The sequence below is a fragment of the Mus pahari genome, chromosome 2 (assembly GCF_900095145.1).
Source record: "Mus pahari chromosome 2, PAHARI_EIJ_v1.1, whole genome shotgun sequence".
Lineage (NCBI taxonomy): Eukaryota > Metazoa > Chordata > Mammalia > Rodentia > Muridae > Mus > Mus pahari.
In genome coordinates this window covers 97,220,218-97,229,017 of record NC_034591.1, presented here as the reverse complement: position 1 = coordinate 97,229,017, position 8,800 = coordinate 97,220,218, and the positions used below count along the sequence as shown (strand labels likewise).

General features: G+C 37.6%; 1 pseudogene; it reads right to left on the bottom strand.

The window, feature by feature from the left end:
- Nucleotides 1–271: 271 nt before the first annotated feature.
- LOC115063575 lies at nt 272–386 on the bottom strand (annotated as a pseudogene).
- Between the last annotated feature and the right edge of the window lie 8,414 nt (nt 387–8,800).

The following is an 8,800-nucleotide window of genomic DNA, read 5'->3' as shown; positions in this document are numbered from 1 at the left end:
AGTCCTGATATTCTTCTTTAAATGCATTTAGAAAATGCCTGCAGTGTAGTATAGTAGATACTCCGAGTGTGTTAGGGAACAATAACTTTCACTCTCAAGCAAGAGAGTAGAAATGACCAAAATTGACATTGTAGAAGTCAACACTTGGATAGGGTTAGAGTGGACCATGATCACACAGGCTATGGTGGAAGGAACACTAAACAAATTAGTGAGATTTGACAATGCCCAAAGGGACCACTGTGCTGACCCCCCTAGGTTCACATAGTTCACATAGTGTATACTAGTTCCCTAAGTGTTTTGGTATAGGCAGCTTGTCAGTTTTCAATTAGTAATAATCACACCTCAGCTAAACCTCATTGGGTATGACACTGCCACTGTGCAAAGCATAGGGAGCTTTCATAGAGGTGGTTTATGTCTAAGTGACTGACAGCACCAATTCCATTAGTTTTTAAGGAAGGGGTATGTGATTTGTTTGTTTTTGTTTTTTATCAGGAATGTCCTTTCTGAATGGTAGGGTAGCACTGCTAAGATCTTTGCAAAGTTTAGAAAGTCGTGTTTCTACCCAAGGTCAAAGAAATAGATCACATCTCATTCATTTTACCAAAAATGATGTAGCAGAATAGATTTGAAAGAATAGAGAAAGAAAATAAAAACAAAGGCAAATATCTAAAAAGACAGTTAGTAACAGAGAGAGAAAACAACTTTCCCTTAATGGGGTTGCTCAGGTGTGCACTGTTTCTCCTCTCTTCCTCCTGTCTAATCTGCTGCTGCCCTTTCTGGTAGCATTTTCCATCTGCAAGTAGACGACTCTCTTTTTCCTCTACCTCCTTCTACAAAGTCTCAGTCAGGGAAGCCCTGATACTGCATGTGTTAAAATAAAATACTCACTTCAAGGGGATGAGACAATTCATCCTGAAGCAAAATATGAGTGACCCTAGCCCAGGAACACAGATTAAGATTCATTAAGATGAATTTTTTTCCAGCATGTAACTATTTGATGAAGATTTTATCAAATGTGAACCAAAAAAACATATGTATAAAGTTATGTTTAAATTCATTGATGGGTACCTCATGCAGAAGAGATACAGAAAAATGGGAGCAATTCTGCTGTGGGCCTTAGATGTTACCTGAGTGCATTCTTAGATCTTGGATTACGTAAACTAGCTGTCTGCCTACATGGTGCCATACTCCTTCCATAATGAAAATGGACTTAACCTCTGAACTGTAAGCTCGCCACAATTGCATGTTATATAAAATAGGAGTTGCTGTGGTCATGGTATCTCTCTACAACAACAGAAACCCTAACTAAAACAAAGACTTTTCATATTGGGCATGTAAAACTTTAGTTGTTCATCAAAGTTGACTGAGAATCTGAGAATCTCTAAAACCTGAAGAGTGATATAAGATATATTAGTGTAATGCTAACTGTGAAAATTTTATTAAAAATCCATTAGAAAATGTCAGCAAAATGGGGTTTAAAGATGCTGTGATGAAGAAAGATAAAATTTTGGACCAGGTCAAATACATTAATGAAACACATTCTTCTTGGGAAAAAAAAAAAGAAGAAGAAAAGGGAAAAGAACAAAGGGCGGGAAGGAGTGGGGGAAGACTCCATCTCCATTGCCCATATCAAGAGTTGGGTACACCCAGTTTCCTCTCCATTGACTGAAGTTACCAGAAATATAATTTACATGTACATCTACAAAGCTATTAACTCATTATAATTTAATTGATGATTGAGAGTTGGAATTTTGTAGGTTTATAGAAAATAACCTTGGACTGTAAGTTTCCCAAATAGTCACTCTTGCTCACCTCTTCGTATGACCTAACTTCCCTATGGCTATTATATAATTCATTTAAACTCTCTAGCTTCCACTAACTTAAAATCTAAGAATATTTCCTGTAACTTTATTTTTTTTCAAATCATATATTTAATGATGGTTCTTAAACTTTTTAACTTCCTTTGTCGCCCACCACACACAAGAGGTAGTGGAAAAGAAAGAATACAGGGGAAGTGGACCTATTTTTAGAAAGGATCTTTGGAGCAACTCCTGCCTGTGTTGTCTGGAAATCTGCAGTTCAGTTCACAGGTTAGCAGGCAGCAGCAGATCTATCCACTTGCAAACACTTCATGGATACAGCAGCAGTACAGTTCAGTAGTGTAGTTAGCAACAGTGATGACACAGTCTAGAAGAGTCAGCCAGGACTCAGCCTTTGACACAACAGGAGGGACCAACAGAAACACCAGGAAAAGTTCTCAGCTGGGCTTCTCCCAGGGAAGCAAAGATCAGTGAAGACAAGAGATCCACAGGAGTTGCACAGATAGCTATACTAGCAAGCCAAGCTCTGTCTCTGTGGAATATTATTTATTCCTTCCAAACGTCACATCTCGTCCATGTGCTTTGCCTCAGCATGGATCTTGCCTCAGCACATGCATCCAATTAGCCTGAGTCCTCAGAGTATCAACACACAGAGCTCAACTATGCAATGTAAGGTGGACCAATACATGCGTGTTGTTAACAAAGAATCCTTCATCGCATCATATGTCCTTTCACATGTTGACTTTAGCATTACATCCTCTCTCCTGTGTCTGCTACAGTGATACTTTCCTTCACAAGTCTGCCTTAGCTTTTCGCCTGTGTCTGCTTCAGGAAAACATTCCTTCCCATGGTTTATCCAGAAAAACACCACCATCCAACAAAACTGACTCTCCAAAGAACAACAAAACCAAAACAGAAAAGAATCCAGAATCTTAAAAAACAAACAAACAAACAAACAAACAACTGAATTGATTTATCCATTGAATGCATCATCTAGAAACATTAAAGGGAACCTTATAAAAGGACATGAGTATATATAGCTTCATCTACAGGGAGCTAGCTGAGGATGGGACTCCCCTCTGTTGTGAGGTCATCACTTGCACTGAGGCGAAGCTTTGTTTAACGGTGCAGCTGCTTTAAAATTACCCATAATCCTGTAAGTTATGCCATATTCATTCTTTAGGAGATCCTAATAAACCCATCTGTTCACAAAGCTGGGTACAATCGTTGCTTTGTTCTGTCAGCATCCTAACTACAGTGAAGAGATTGAGCCTCACTTCTCTGAAAAAAAAAATACAGAACACAATTTATTTGTGAAAATTGTGACAGCAGAGTATAATGGAGGTAATATATCACATCTAAAGGAAATAAGAGAGTGGGTAACTTAAAACCAAAGCATTTTTAGCTTAGGAACGGCAGCCTAGAGTTTCAGAAATGAAGAGCATGATTTAGGGGATTTTATATGATGTAGTGGGCCCTATGGACCAAACAGTCCCTTGTAGTTAATAGTTACTATTTATATTCCTATAATAGAGAGAACTTAAGGAGATTCCGGGGGCTGGAAAGATGACGTAACAATTAAGCATTCTTGCAGCTGTTGCAAAGAGCATGAATTTTGTTTTAGTTCTGATTTGTCCATGTTGAGCAGCAGATAACTGCTTGTGTATCTACAGCTCCAGGGAATTTGATACTCTGGGAACATCTGAACTCATATGCATACTTACACACACACACACACACACACACACACACACACACACACACACAGACACTTGTGAGCTATTTTCCCCAGATTACGAAGAGAAGACAACTTAGAGATAGGTATAAGCCAATAGGAAGTTTTGATTACCCAGCTGAGAACTAAACTGGGCATCTGGGACCGCAGTCCAGTCCCTAGGCTTTCTAAGGATGAGATTTAAAGCACAAAAGAAACACATTTTGGGCTCATACACCTCAGCCCAGAAAAAGAACAACAGAAGCCAAAAAGCATGGTTAGTACATTTAGGGACATTCCCAGAACTATGGACTTTGATAGATTAGGTCTTTGTTCTTGTTTTGGCTGGTGTTGCTGTCTATGTGTTATGTTCCAAGGCCTGAATGGTACTTCCATAATGGTGTCAGTTATGCTAAAGTTTGGGGTGGGGCTTCTAACAGTATATCGCACACACACACACATACATACACATACATACATACATACGCACACATATACATACACATACATACACACACACACACACACACACACACACACATCTGAAAGAACAGTAACAAAACTGGTCTGTTAAGGGAAGCCTACGTTGAATAAGATTTATATTTATATACCTTAATTTACTTGCAAGACTGATTCAGTTCACAGGCTTCAAATGGAGAAAGCAATTGACAGTAAAGTGAGACCTCTATGCAATATCCCCTTTACTGTGTACTCTAAATGTCCCCAGCATGCCTCAAATTGAACAGAGCCTATTTACAAAGAAACTGGGCTTTTAGGGAAAATAAAATCGCCAGATCTTTAGAAGATCATTAGACAGTAGCAATATGTCAACTCTATTCTTGAGAGATTCAGAAGATCTCTTTAATAGTGCATCAGTAAAAGTAGAAGTTATGAAGGTTGACTATAAAAGGCCTTGTTGTTACTGATCGTCTCACAGAGACTCCAGAGAGTCTGTGAACAAGCTGCAGTTACACTCTCCAAAACGAAATATTCATTAGATGAATAACTGTACTACCCACACAAAAATGTTTCTTAAAGCTTTGCTAAATGCTACAGGCTCTTTTCTGTGGCATAATTGGATTCATGCAATGACCCTTGATTAAATCAAATGCACAATTTCTGCCTCCTTCAAGTGTGAGATGCATTTTTCTGAATTTTATGGAGGAACTTCTGGCATTCTTAGCCTTAGAATCGGAATGTGAAACTCTGGTTGAATGCCCATGACCCCTTCTTGTTTTCTGTAGTAAGGACTGTTTTTTGAGATGTTTCTCTGTGAGCAACTGAATCTTTTTAAAGCAGTCTCCTAACACAAAGAAAATTATGGAAGTCAATGAATTTTAAAATAAAAAATGAAAATCCTTATATTACTCCTTATTTGTTGTTGTTGTTGTTGTTGCGCTGCTCTGATAATTGAAAAAGATGAAAGCTTTCAGGCAAATTAATTGTGGATAATTTGATTTTATTTATTTGTAAATTTGAAAAGCTTCATAAAAAGGCTGGAATCATCACAGCCCCATAGAAAATCCTTAGAAAATCCCTGTGCCCTTCAGAATGTCCATCACTCTGGAGGATATGATATAGGATTCTTCATAGTTCCCACACTGTGGACACTCCTAGATTGAACATCCTAATAACAAAAGAATAAAATTATGAGAAGCTGAAAAAGATTACTTCTGATTAGGAAGTAACTGAAGATACCCAGATAACCTCTCTGACTACTTCTTTTTCAAAAAGATGTATATACATATGTATGTGCATATGTAAGTATGTATGTATGTATGTATGTATGTATGTATGTATGTATGTATATGGGCAGTTTGTCTGCATTTGCACACCAGAATAAGGTACTTGATTCCATGGGGATACAGTTCCAGACATTAGTGAGCCCCAATGTGGATGCTGAGAATTGAACTCAGGACCTCTGGAAAAACAGTCAGTGTTGTTAACTGCTAAGCCATCTCTCTAGCCTCCTCTCTTAATACTTCTATAGAACATAATAACAACAATCATAGACAGCAACCAAGAAAAGCGATGTTGAAACATAATAATTAGAAAGGAAGAAGCAACTTCATTAATAGATTTATTATGACTCATGTAGAAAATAATTGAAAAAGATAACCCCCAAATCTCCTAGAACTAATGAGCATATTTAGAACACACAGTAAAGGCAACTTACATCAAGTATGCCAGTTAATGTAAAGTTACTCCTTCCTTTGAGAGTATGGTTATATATCACTTGAAAAGAAATCTTTGACTTTCTACATGTTAGCAAGCAAAAATTGTAAAAACTATCATGTGGAGTCAGAGAGAAGGCTCATCAATCAAGACCCTGTTCTGTTCTTACAAAGGACTTCAATTAGTTTCCTACCATCTATGGGGGTCACTCATAATAATGTGTAACTCTAGCTCTATGGAATATAGCTCTCTACTGGTATTCACAGGTATTATTCCAATTATACATTCTCCTTAGACACAAATACACAGGATTAAAACCAATAAACATAGTTTGCGTCATGATATGTTCTAGAAATGTCCATGATCCATTAAGAGCAAAGTTTAGCAGAGCATGATTCCAGTTTCATTTCTGTGTTAACAAAGATCCTACTACAAAAGGCTATACTCAACAAACCTGGAAAACCTGGATGAAATGGACAATTTCCTAGACAGACACCAGGTACCAAAGTTAGATCAGGATCAGATTAACAATCTAAACAGTCCCATTTCCCCTAAAGAACCAAAACACTTATGGTCACTTGATCTTTGACAAAGGAGATAAAAGCATCCAGTGGAAAGAAGACAGCATCTTCAATAAATCAGGCTGGCTCAACTGACAGCATATAGAAGAATGCGAATTGATCCATTCTTATCTCTTGTACAAAGCTCAAGTCTAAGTAGATCAAAGAACTCCACATAAAACCAGAGACACTGAAATTTATAGAGGAGAAAGTGGGGAANAGCCTCAAAGATATGGACACAGGGGAAAAATTCCTTAACAGAACAGCAATGGCCTTTTCTGTAACATCAAGAATCGACAAATGGGACCTCATAAAAATTGCAAAGCTTCTGTAGGGCAAAAGGTACAGTCAATAAGACAAAAATGCCACAAACAGATTAAGAAAGAATATTTACCAATCCTAAATCTGATAGGGCATTAATATCCATTATATACAAAGAGCTCAAGAAGCTGTACTACAGAAATTCAAATAACCACATTGAAAATAGGGTACAGAGCTAAACAAAGAACTCTAAACTGAGGAATATCGAAGGGCTGAGAAGTACTTGAAAAAATGTTCAACATCCTTAATCATCAGGTAAATGCCAATCAAAGAAACCATGAGATTCTACCTCACACCAGTTAAAATGGCTAAGATCAAAAATTCAGGTGAGAGCAGATGCTGGCGAGGATGTGGAGAAGAAAACCTCCATTTTTGGTAGGATTGCAATCTGGTACAACCATTCTGGAAATCAGTATGGTTGTTCCTCAGAAAATTGAACATAGTACTACTGGAGGATCAAGCCATTCCTCTCCTGGGCATATACCCAGAAGATGTTCCAACTGGTAATAAGAACACATGCTCCACTATGTTCATAGCAGCCTTACTTTTGATAGCCAGAAGCTGGAAAGAACCCAGATGTCCCTCAACAGAGGAATGGATATAGAAAATATGGTATACTTACACAATGGAGTACTGCTCAGCTATTAAAAACAATGAAGTTTTTAAATTCTTAGGTAAATGGATGGATCTGGAGGATATCATCCTAAGTGAGGTAATCCAATCACAAAAGAACACACATGATATGCATTCACTGATAAGGGGATATTATTTCAGAAACTTAGACTACCCAAGATNCAATTTGCAAAACACATGTAACTCAAGAAGATGGTAGACCAACGTGTGGATACTTTGTCCCTCCTTAGAATGGGGAACAAAATACCCATGGAAGGAGTTACAGAGACAAAGTTTCAAGTTGAGACAGAAGGAAGGAACATTCAGAGACTGCCCCACCCAGGGATCCATCCCATAAACAGCCAACAAACGCAGACACTATTGCATATGTCAGCAAGATTTTGCTGAAAGGACCCTGATATAGCTGTCTTGTGAGGCTATGCCAGTGCCTGGCAAATACAGAAGTGAATGTTCACAGTCATCTATTTTATGGAACACAGGGTGCCCAATGATGGAACTTGAGAAAGTACCCAAGGAGCTGAAGGTGTCTGTAACCCTATATGAGGAACAACAATATGAACTAACCAGTAACCCCAGAGCTCGTGTCTCTAGCTGCATATGTAGCAGAAGATGGCCTGGTTGGCCATCACTGGGAGGAGAGGCCCTTGGTCTTGTAAAGATTATATGCCCCAGTACAGGGTAATGCCAATGCCATGAAGCAGGAGTGGGTGGGTTGGGGAGCAGGTTGGGGGGAGGCTATAGGGGACTTTCGGGATAGCATTTGAAATGTAAATGAGGAAAATATCTAATAAAACATTGTTTAAAAAAAGAGTTCTATGCTATAGCTAAGGACAAATGAGTTTCTTTAATCCAGTAGAATTCATGAATGTCTTTGGATATCCCATAACTCTGTGTGTAATTAGCAAGATACCTTCTCCCTGTCTTGTGGGTTCCCCTGTGGTTAGGGTAAATATGCTCTGTGCATCAAAACTTTCAACACAAAAGATAAAGATAAGGAAATTAATATATATGGGCAAAGCAAGGAGGAAGCCTCAACACAAAGATCTGAGAAATCTTGAGCATCCAACTGAGGCGACTGTCAAAGTCTTTCTTTGTAAAGGACTGGTACACAGCAGCTGGGAAGAGGTGAGCAGTTGTGTAAGTTGTTCAAGATCTCAACAAAAATCAAACAAAGTGTTTTAATTTTATGTGATTATTTGTTGAGTTACACAATTTAAAAGATTGTAAATAATAGAAAGCATTTGACACTGTTTTAACTATTTATTATTCCAACATTTCAGAAAACATAGAGGAGAGCATTCACATTGTTAAAGATGAAATAGAGACAAACTATGTTAGTAAGACTTGGGAGGGTTGCAAATTTTACTAGTTAATTAAATTTTGTCTCTAAGAATTGATTAATTTTTATTAATACATTTTTATTTCATGGACATTCTACTCCATAGAAATACTAATCTATGAATCATACAAAAAAAATCAGTAGTTGCCTTGGTAGTAATTAAAAATTCAGTAAAATTTACCTCAATCGTTCTATAAAAATATGGAAATAATTACAAAATACATAATATTTTGTTGGT